Source organism: Capsicum annuum, chromosome 3, assembly GCF_002878395.1.
Source record: "Capsicum annuum cultivar UCD-10X-F1 chromosome 3, UCD10Xv1.1, whole genome shotgun sequence".
Taxonomy (NCBI): Eukaryota; Viridiplantae; Streptophyta; class Magnoliopsida; order Solanales; family Solanaceae; genus Capsicum; species Capsicum annuum.
In genome coordinates this window covers 260,345,933-260,357,055 of record NC_061113.1, presented here as the reverse complement: position 1 = coordinate 260,357,055, position 11,123 = coordinate 260,345,933, and positions in this window count along the sequence as shown.

Below are 11,123 nucleotides of genomic sequence, written 5' to 3'. Positions count from 1 at the left end.
GAACTAATTAATAATAATAATTTGAAAAGCCATGACTTATCACAATATTTCTTAATTTAATTAATTCATTACTTTTCACATTAATAAAAAATATAATTAATAAATGGAGGTGAACAATTAGATTATATGTTGCAATAGATATGTTATCTGATGCAACATATTTTATATTTGTTGCAACAGATAATATATTTGTTGTCACAGATGTGTTATCTGATGCAACAGATGTAGAATCTGTTGCCACAACTCAATAAAACGGTTCTTCGAAAGACTAATTAATAATAATAATTTGAAAAGTCATGACTTATATCACAATATTTATTTTTTTAATTTAATCAAAAATTTAATTAATGTATGGAGGTGAATAGTCGTGCCTTTTTGCCTCTCATTCAAATTCAATTCTCTATAAATAGGTCCGTCCTTACTCAATCGTTCATTCAAATACACACTCTATTTTTTTATTCCATCTCGTCTTTCATATTACACTCTAGAAGATAAGATTATGGCTGACCTAGTGTGGGACGTCGCATTTCTGCAAGACGCCGTGAATGAACATCGGAATCAAGTTCGTGATCTGCAATGGGAATTGGCAGGAGTTAGATCAAGAATGCTCCGCCAGATACGCAGGCTGAGGAGGGCCTTGTTGCTACTTTCGATTGAAGATTGGTCGGGTGGCAATGATGATATTGATAATAATAATAATAATAATTAGACTATTATTTTTCTTTTAGTCTATTATATGTATTTAATAAATAAATTATGTTTGATCTCTGATGTCTTAATCCATATTTAATTTTCATTCTGTTTATTATCTTCTTAACAAATATTTCGATGATTCGATGTAAAAAGGAATAATTTAGAATCCAGTAGCAATAGCAAGATTTTTCTGTTGGGTTTGTGACAGGGGTTGATTTGTGTTGTTTCAAACAGATTAATCATTCGTTGCAACAGATAAATAGTCTGGTGCAACAGATAAACATTCTGATGCAACAGATAATTAGTCTGGTGCAACAGATAAATATCCTGATACAACAGATAATACGTCTGATGTAACAGATAATACGATGATGCAACAGATTACTTATCTGATGCGCCAGATGATTGATCTGTTTAAATTGTGGGCACTTGTGCTGGATTCATAATCGGGGTTCTATCCATTGTTGGAAAAACAGAAGTGTAGCCAGATGACAAATACGAATAAAAATTATAATTTTACTTACCAAAGTAACCTATGAAGTAATGCCAAAGTAGAAAGTGATGTAGTAAACAAAATTTAACCTAAGAAATTGGTCAGATCGCAGCAGTAGCGTTGTACCAACAACAACAACAACAACAACAAATGCTCGACAAGAAGAAGATGAAGCAGAAGATGATGAATAAAGCAGCAAAAACAGAAATAATTAACAACAAAAATCGCTAAGCGAGAGAAAACAACAATGGATGAGAAGAGAGAGAAAGACGTCTTTTTTCCCTCCATTTTTCGTTATTTTAGGTATACATTGGGATCAAAGTGTATTAAAAACTTGTGGATTATTTTAAAACTTCTCTAACTTTCTTAATACATAATAAATTAATTGTCACCTCCAACTAATAATTAAGACTTGTGTCACCTATATCTCATTTTAAAACTCTTTTGTCACCTGTGGCCCTAACTCCCTAGTTACATTTTATTTTTGATAAAAAATCTATCTATATCTCATAAGAGAAGCAAAAAATGTCACGTGTCAGCACCACAAAAACAGTATTAAAAATTTTAAAATTAAAATTAAAACAACTTTTTAAAAAGCATTAACTGCCATTATAAAAAAATAAAATAACTTTTCAAAAACTATTAAATGCCATTATGAAAAATTAAAATTTAATAAAATAAATTTATTATTTAAATAAATATAAATTTTAAAAGGCCTTAATTTTATTTTAACTGTATATGTAATTTAAAGTTTTAATTTACATGAGAATTTGTAAATGAAATTAATAAAATTTACATGAGAGTAAAATTTTAATAAATTTTATTAAAATTAATAAGTTTTAAATGAAATTTAAATAAAATAATAAATTTAAATAAAAACTAACCTACAAAATTCTTAAATCTGCAACAAACAAAAAAGACAAAAAGAAGAATAAATAAAACTAACCTACAAAATCACACGAGCACCGCTATGTTAATTATTAATACATAGAATGTGATTTTATTTTTTGAATCCTTAACAAATTAATTCAATAAATAAAATAATATGTTTATAGTATAATATAATGATAAATATGACATTCAAATCATATCTTTTATTTATTTATTTTGAAAAAATAAATTTTAATCCTAATTACTTATTATTTAGTATGACTTTTAAATTTGAATTAAACAAAAATTGAGTTGGAATTCTATTTATAATTATTTTTTTAACACCAACCGGGCATCGTGCGGGTATGAAGACTAGTATAATTTTTAATAAGGAATGAACCTCCACGTGGATCTTGGTTTAATAATCATATAATTCAGCGATCTTCGTACTTTATAATTTTATTGTATACTTTGCCTATTTTCAACTGTTCTTTAGTAAACTAGATATGCACAGCCCGTACAAGCATGGGCCCAATACATATTTTTTTATTTTAATTTATGTGACGTAAATAGAATTTAGATAATTAATCATTAAATAATTTAAGTTTTTAATTATTGAGATTTATAATACTTTTTCTTCTATTTTAATTTAAGTGACAATGATATAATTTTGAGAGCCAGCCAAATATTTTATATTTTTAAAATTTCTAATTATGTGATTTATAATATTTTTTTACATAATTTTTAATAAAATATGAATACTCTCTTCGTCCCAATTTATGCGACTAAGACAAAATTTTGGCAATCAGTCAATTTTTTAAATACTTTTATTAATTATTGTTATTTATAATACTTTTTATTTCATTTTCAAATAATATATGTTGCTTTATATCTTCCTCTGTCTCGTCCCAATTTATATGACACTAATATAATTTTGATAGTCAATCAAATTTTCTATGTTGACATATCATTTTGTTATTCTTAATTTTCTAATACATAAATGACTTATAATAAGGAGATATATAGTGAAATTATCGTTTGAAGGAAGACAATTTAATTTAAAATATCAAGAGTTAATTTTGACTTATGTCTATTTTATCTTTTTATTAAATATTATTAATTTTTTTTAATACTTAGATGACTCATAATAATTAATTTAGAGCGATTGATTATCTTACTCCTATAAAAATTAACATAATTTTTAATATCCAATAGTAATCATCGATAACTTACTGGAGTAATATATTAATTAAATAATAAATGCTATAATTTGCATATACAAAATATGATATTATTAAATATTATTGAATAGTGCATTATGTTTATCTCTCACAATAATAAATTTTTATTATATATTTTTCTTTCTTTCTTTTTTACTTGATACATATTGACCTAATACAAATCTTAAGAAAATATTCATTAGTAATTTATTTAATTTAATTAAATTTATTAATTTTGTACTTCAAAAATTTAAAGTTAAGTTTAATTAATAGTATTTCTATATAAGAAAAAAATTATTTTAAAATTTAAATTTACTAAAATAAATAATTTAAAAAATAATTTTGAATATAAAAGTCAATTAAAATAATAAAATTAATTTACTTTAAATATTTAGTTGTAATTAATTTACTTTAATTTAAATAATTTAAATTAAATCTATAGAAAGTTGGAAAGTATTGTGGGACCCACCTACTTAAATGTAGCTTGGAGGGCAAACTTGTAAATAAATAGAATAAGGTGGACTTTTTAAAGGGCATGGTCTGTAATTAAATAGAAGATTGTGAACATTTTTTAAAGTTATTAATGAGATATAACTAACATAGCACAAAGGACAAATTCTTTAAGCAGATTTTTTTTTGTAAAAAGGCTAAAATACCCTCAATTTTTTATTCAATTCCAAGAAGTAGTCATGTTGAAGTTGGCTCTTCTTATGTCTTCCTCCGTTTCATCCCAATTTATGTGCACTAATATAATTTCGACTGTCAATCAAATTTTTTATGTTGACATATCATTTGTGTCTATTTTATCTTTTTTTAAAAATTATTTTAAATATTTTAATGCTTAAATGACCATAATAATTACTTAGGGGTGATATAGTAAAATAATCATTGAAGCAACAAAACAAACATGTCGTAAATGACTTATATAACTAATTAGAAATGATATAGCAAAATTATTATAAAAGATACTTGTGAAAAAAAGTAAGTGGATATCATATAAGACGTCAAGTTAATTTAAATATCAAGAGTTAATTTATCATTTTATTCTATTTTATTTTTCTATTAAATATTATTAATTTTTAATATTTAGATGACTTTTATAATTAATTAGGGGCGATATAGTAAAATTACGATTAAAGCAGATATGTCATAAATATCTATTTTATTTTTAATTAAATATTATTAGTTTTTTAATACATGACTTATAATAATTAATTAAGAATAATATAGTAAAATTATGATTGAAACAACTAAAGCAGACAACACAAACAGACATATCGACCTGTTGTCTGAGTTAACTCCCTCTTATTATATATAGTAATATATAAAGAGAGGGGGTGGGGGGGGGGAGGAGGGAGAAGTACTCTAATAATGTGGAGCACCATGACTATTTATATTGTTAATTTGGTGTAGGTTCACATTTTTAACATTTTAAAAGATCCACAACTAAGTTAAGTCTTGTAAATTAATAAAAAATAAATTGAGTATCAAATTATCACGACTTTAGTTATCACAATAGTTAACTTCTAATTGAGAAATGTTGGTTTAATTTATGTTAGAATTAAATTGGCTTTCAATTTGTCACGACTATAATCAACATAATTAGTTGACTTCTAATTGGGATATACTAATTCAATATAAGATCGAATGGGGCTTCAATTTATCACAATTATAGTCAACATAAATAGTTGACTTATAACTGACGAATGTTGATTCAATCTGTATTATATTTAAATTGAGTCGCACTTTGTCATGACTAAAGTTAACATAAATGTTTGACTTTTCTTTGAAAATTATTGATGCAATTTATATTAGACTAGACATAGAAGGACCCGTGCTAGCACAGGCACAATATTATTATTTTTTATCTCAATTTACGTGACACAAATATAATTTACATAATTAATCATTAAAATAATTTAAATTTTTAATTATTATGATTTATAATATTTTTTCTTCCATTTCAATTTAAGTGACCTTGATATAACTTTGAGAGTCAAGCAAATATTTTATATTTTTTTATGTGATTTATAGTGCTTTAAGCATAATTTTTCATTAAGATATCAATACTCTTATCTTCCCAGTTTACGTGTCTTCTCATTTTTAAATAATATATGTTATTTTATGTCTTCATCTGTTCTATTATAATTTTTGTGGCACTAATATAATTTCGATAGTCAACCAAATAATTTATATTGATGTATCATTTTGAGTGTATTTTTTATGAAATATTATTAATTTTTTAATGCCTAGATGACCATAAAAATTAATTAGGGGTGATACAATAAAATTACGTTTGTAACAGCGAAGAAGACATGTCTTAAATGACTTACAACAACTAATTAGATGTGATATAACAAAATTACTATGAAAAAAATTTAAATGAGTCTCATATAAGACATCAAATTAATTTAAAACTTCAAAAATTAATTTATCATTTTATGTCTAATTTATCTTTTTTTATTAACTATTATTATTTTTTTTTTAATACTTAGATGACTTATAATAATTAATTAGGGTGATAAATGAAATTACAATTGAAGCAGCTGAAGAAGGTATCACAAAACATCAAGAGTTAATTTATTATTTTATTTCTATTTTACCTTTTTATTAAATATAATTAATTTTTTAATACTTAAATAACTTATATAGTTAATTGAGAATGATATAGTAAAATTACAATTTAAGCAGCTGAAGCGGGCATGTTGAAGACGTGCCTGCTTATTGCCCTTTATTATTATTAGTAAAATTAAATTAAGTCTCGATTTGTCACCATTATAATCAACGTAAATGTTTGACTTCTAATTGAAAAATATTGATTCAATCTATATTACGATTAAATTGAGTTTCAATTTATCACGATTATAATCAACATAAATGTTTGACTTTTTGATATTTTTTTTAATAACCATGGTGTTCGAACCAGCTTGAGCGCACCAATCAATGTTAGGATTAGATTGTATCTTAATTTATCTTGATCGACTATAGTCAACATAAATGGTTGATTTTTATTTGGATAATGTTGATTGAATCTATGTTAGGATTGAATTGAATTTCAATTTGTCTTGATTATAATCAACATAAATTGTTTACTTCTACTTGAAAATTTTTTATTCAATCTCTGTTAGGATCAAATCGAGTCTCAATCTATCACGACTATAGTTAAAATAAAAGATTGACTTCTAAATGGGAAATATTGATTCAATCTATGTTAGGATTGAATCATGTGCCAATTTGTCACTATAGTCAACATAAATGATCGACTTCTATTTGAGAAATGTTGATTCAGTGTATACTAGGATTAAATCAAGTCTCAATTTGTGAATTTTATGACTCGCCAACACAAGTGATGACTTCTAGTAACTCAATTTCACTTCTAAAATTTATTTTTAATAATATGGAATAATAATAATGACAATAGTAATAATAATAATAATAATAATAATAATAATTAGATAAAATACTCCCGGCTTCAATTTTTACAAGCCAATTAATTTTCTTAGATAAAATAATTATGAAAGTACTTTATAATTTTAGTGAAACAAAATAAAAATACTTCCAAAATATTAAATAAAATTTAACTAAAATAAGTTTATATCTTATCGCGGCTTTCTAGTCTCGAAGTTGTGATTCAATGATTATAAATTTTTTATCAGTTTGTTAGAATAACATTATGTGACGATCTCAATAATTTTTATTTATTTACTTAATCTTTGCATACAGTTGAATTTTCAGTCAAACCTATATAAACTCAACATGCAAGTTATTTAGAGTCAAGATAATTAATTTACAGTTGAAATATCACTTTTATAACTATCAATTGAATTGCTATTTAAAGGCGATTTTCTTTTGTTTGTAAACAAAATAAAAATGAATTTAACTTTAAAAGTAATCATATTTGGATTTATGTTGATTATAAGTTTAGCGATTGAACTATCACTATTTTAGCGACTGAACTATCACTATTTTCAATTCCAAAAATTTCACTCATGGTTTCTCTTAGTTAAATTTTTGTTATATTGAATTTATTTTAAAAAAAAAATTATAGGAGGAATTTTGTAGATGAGATATACGGAGGATTTAAAATTAAAAAAAAATAAAAAATAAAAAAGTAAAAAAATCTGTATAGTAAAACAACTAAAAAGATAGAAGTATTGGAAGAAAAAATATATATAATACAAGTTAAAAATCATGATTAAAAGATATCAAATTAGATGAGAGAGCATAAAATAAGTAAGGAAAAAAGTAGAATGAAAACGTAAAAATATAAGGATTAAATATGAAAGAATAGTTAAAAATAAGAAATAGAAAATAATAAAAAATATGAAAGAATAATAAAAAATAAAAATCAAAATGATTTTGTTTTTGGAGGAAAAAATAAATGATTTTGGAGCTTAAAGGTGGTTTTGCATTTTGCAGGGAAAGAAGGGCGGTTTTGGAGCCATAGGGCAAAGAAGTTATTTTATAAAATTTGAGTCATTCAAGTCACAAGCCTTCAAGTCATTTAATGTTAGGTTGTAGAGCCTAATTAATATGTGACATACTGTTATATATTAATGTTCACATGGCTTAATCTTTTATTCTCATTTCTCTGTGTAACTGTATATACTCTGAATCATTAATATAAATATCCCGTCCACCGTAGAGTTTACTCACGGGGTGTTACCACGTAATTCATTCTCACTAATCTCTCTCTCTCCTCAAGAACTTTCTCTCTAGTTTTCTTTATCTTCTCCATAGATCTAGTATGTTTGCACGCAAATTGATCCTAACAACTGGTATCAGAGCTTGGGAGATTTATCACGATCACTGAAGATGGAAGGATCGAAGCTTGGAATCGAGAAGTTTGATGGATCCGATTTTGGTTTCTGGAAGATCCAGATCGAAGACTATCTGTACTAGAAAAATCTTCACGAGCCCTTGACCGGGGTGAAGTCGGAGTCCATGATGGAGAAGAAGTGGAAACTTAAGGATCGACAAGCTCTAGGGCTAATTTGGTTGACTTTATTGAGAAACTGGCATTCAAAATCATCAAAGAGAAGACCACGTCCGATCTATTGAAGGCATTATCAAATATGTATGAAAAATCATCTGCGGTGAACAAGGTATATTTGATGCGTAGATTATTCAATTTACAGATGTCTGAGAGTGGATCTGTTGTTGATCATATAAACAGTTTGATATGATTGTTAGTCAATTGTGTTCAGTGGATATTAATTTCGAAGATGAAATTAAAGCATTGATTTTGATGTCATCTCTACCGGAGTCTTGGGATACTGTTGTTGCTACAATTAGCAGTTCTCGTGGATCTAAGAAACTGAAGTTTGATGAAATCCGAGATGTTGTTCTTAGCGAAAGCATTTGCAAATAAGAAATTAGGGAGTCATCTGGTAGTGCTCTCAGTGTTGACTTAAGGGGGAGCGACCAATTGAAGGGTCAGAATATACATGACAGATCAAAATTGAAGAATCGTGGAAAATCTCCACAAAAATCCAACATGACATGTTGGAATTATGGAGAGAAATGACACTTTCAAAAAGAATGCAAGAAACCCAAGAAGAAGAAGAATTAAAAATCTGGAGATGATAATAATTCTGTTAATTCAGTAGAAGAAGAGATTGGGGATGCTTTAATCCTTAGTGTGGACAGCTCGGTTAAATCCTGGATATTGGATTCTAGTGCATCTTTTCATTCATCTCCAAGTAAGGAATTGTTCCAAAATTTCAAGTTTGGAAATTTTGAAAAGGTGTATCTTGTTAACAACAAACTATTGGCGATTGGAGAAAAGAGGGATGTCTGTATAAAAACTCCAGCAGAAAATTAGTGGACAGTGAAGGATGTCAGATATATTCTTGGTCTTAAGAAGAATCTAATCTCTGTTGGTCAGTTGGATAGCACAGGCTACACAATAGAGTTTGGGAAAATTCGTGAAAGATTGTGAAGGGTGCTATGGTTGTAGCACGTGGCACAAAATCTAGAACCTTGTACACCACTGCAAGGTGTATAAACATAGCTGCTGTTGTTGAGGGTGCTTTCGGTTCATGTCTGTGGCACAACAGACTTGGATATATGACTGCCAAAGGAATGAAGATGTTGGCTGCAAAATAAGCTTTAAAGGGGATAAAATCTGTTGATATGGGTCTTTGTGAGAGTTGTTTTATGGGTAAACAGAAATGAGTAAGCCTCACAAAGACTGCGAGAGAGCCGAAGAAAGTACGGTTACAACTGAAAATGGTTTATACAGATGTTTGGGGACCATCTCCTATTTCATCACGTGGTGGATCCAGATTCTATGTCACCTTCATTGATGATTTCAGCAGGAAGGTATGGATTTACTTCTTGAAACATAAGTCAGATATGTTTGCTACTTTTAAGAGGTGGAAAACTGAAGTTGAAAATCAGACTGGCTTGAAAATCAAATGCCCGAGGTCTGATAATGAAAGAGAATATGACAAGTTAGAATTTAAATAATTCTGTACAGATTAGGGAATCAGATTGATGAGGATAGTTCTCGGGAACAAGAAGATCCTAAGACACTGTGATGTGACATTTGATGAAAATATCTTATACAAGGACAGAGAGTAAAAGGTTCAAGATGTAGACACCTAATTTTGTCCCCCCGAAGACCCAAGTTACACGTTTTTATCCCTGTCTCACCACGTGCCCTCACCCGTATGATTATATCCCATAAAAATACAAAAATAACAAACCCACTAACAAACCTAATCCCCAATTATTCTTTTGTAACAAAATTAACCACTCCTCCTATCAATTTTGGACAACACATCACTACCCCTACCCCTACCCCTTACCCCTACCCGCGTGTACCCACTGCCCCACCCACTCTCACAATTCACTCTACATAGCACACACAGATCTGGGGGAAAGGGAACAGATACATGAAAACACTCAAAAAAAATGGAGAAAAAAAATTCATCTTCTTGACCTCACAAAAATCATCAACACTAACAGGCAAGAAGTAGTTATTCATGGTGAAGGAGATTCGTCAGCCTACGAAGATTCTCCCCTGTCTCTTATTGAAGCAAATAATGTAGAGGAGACATTCATCTATCAAATTTTTGATACAGTTCCAGTGAATCGTATCCTTGAATGGTAGGCTATACTGGGACCACAATTGTCTTCTGTTTCTATCATGATGGTGAGTGAACTTTGGAAATACGGATTTGAGCCAGGAATGGGTTTGGGAGCGTCTCTTCATGGTATAGTTCATCCCGTATTTCCGAGTGAGAACATGGGCACGTTTGGTCTGGGATTTAAGCCTACAGCTGAAGATCTGAAGAAAACCAAGGGAAGGAAAAATGAAACATGGTCACTCCCTCGCCCAATACCACTACTCAGTGAATCATTTGTTAAGAGCGGTGTCACGAAGCATGTGGAATTTAAAGTTGAATTGGTTGATGACTGTCAGAACCTTTTTATTGAAGTTTATATGGTCGAAGCAGGAGAAGGTACCAGTATGGCCGACGTGCAATTAATAGAAGAAATGAGCAAAGAGTTGAAACAGTTTGAAGACAAACCGAATCCTAATTTGAATGAGACTGAGCCAATAAATCTAGGGGATCAAGAAGATGTTAGGGAAACTAAAATCAGTGTATATGTTTTGCCACAGCTAAAAGATGGAATGATTCAAGCATTAATTAATTATAAGGATGTTTTTCCATGGTCTTATGATGATATGCCTGGTTTAAGCACTGAATTAGTGGCTCACAAATTGCCAACTGATCCCGCGTTCCCTCCTGTCAAACAAAAGTTGAGGAAGTTTAAAACGGATGTAAGTATTAAAATTAAAGAGGAAATCATGAAACAACTTGAAGCCAAAATAATTC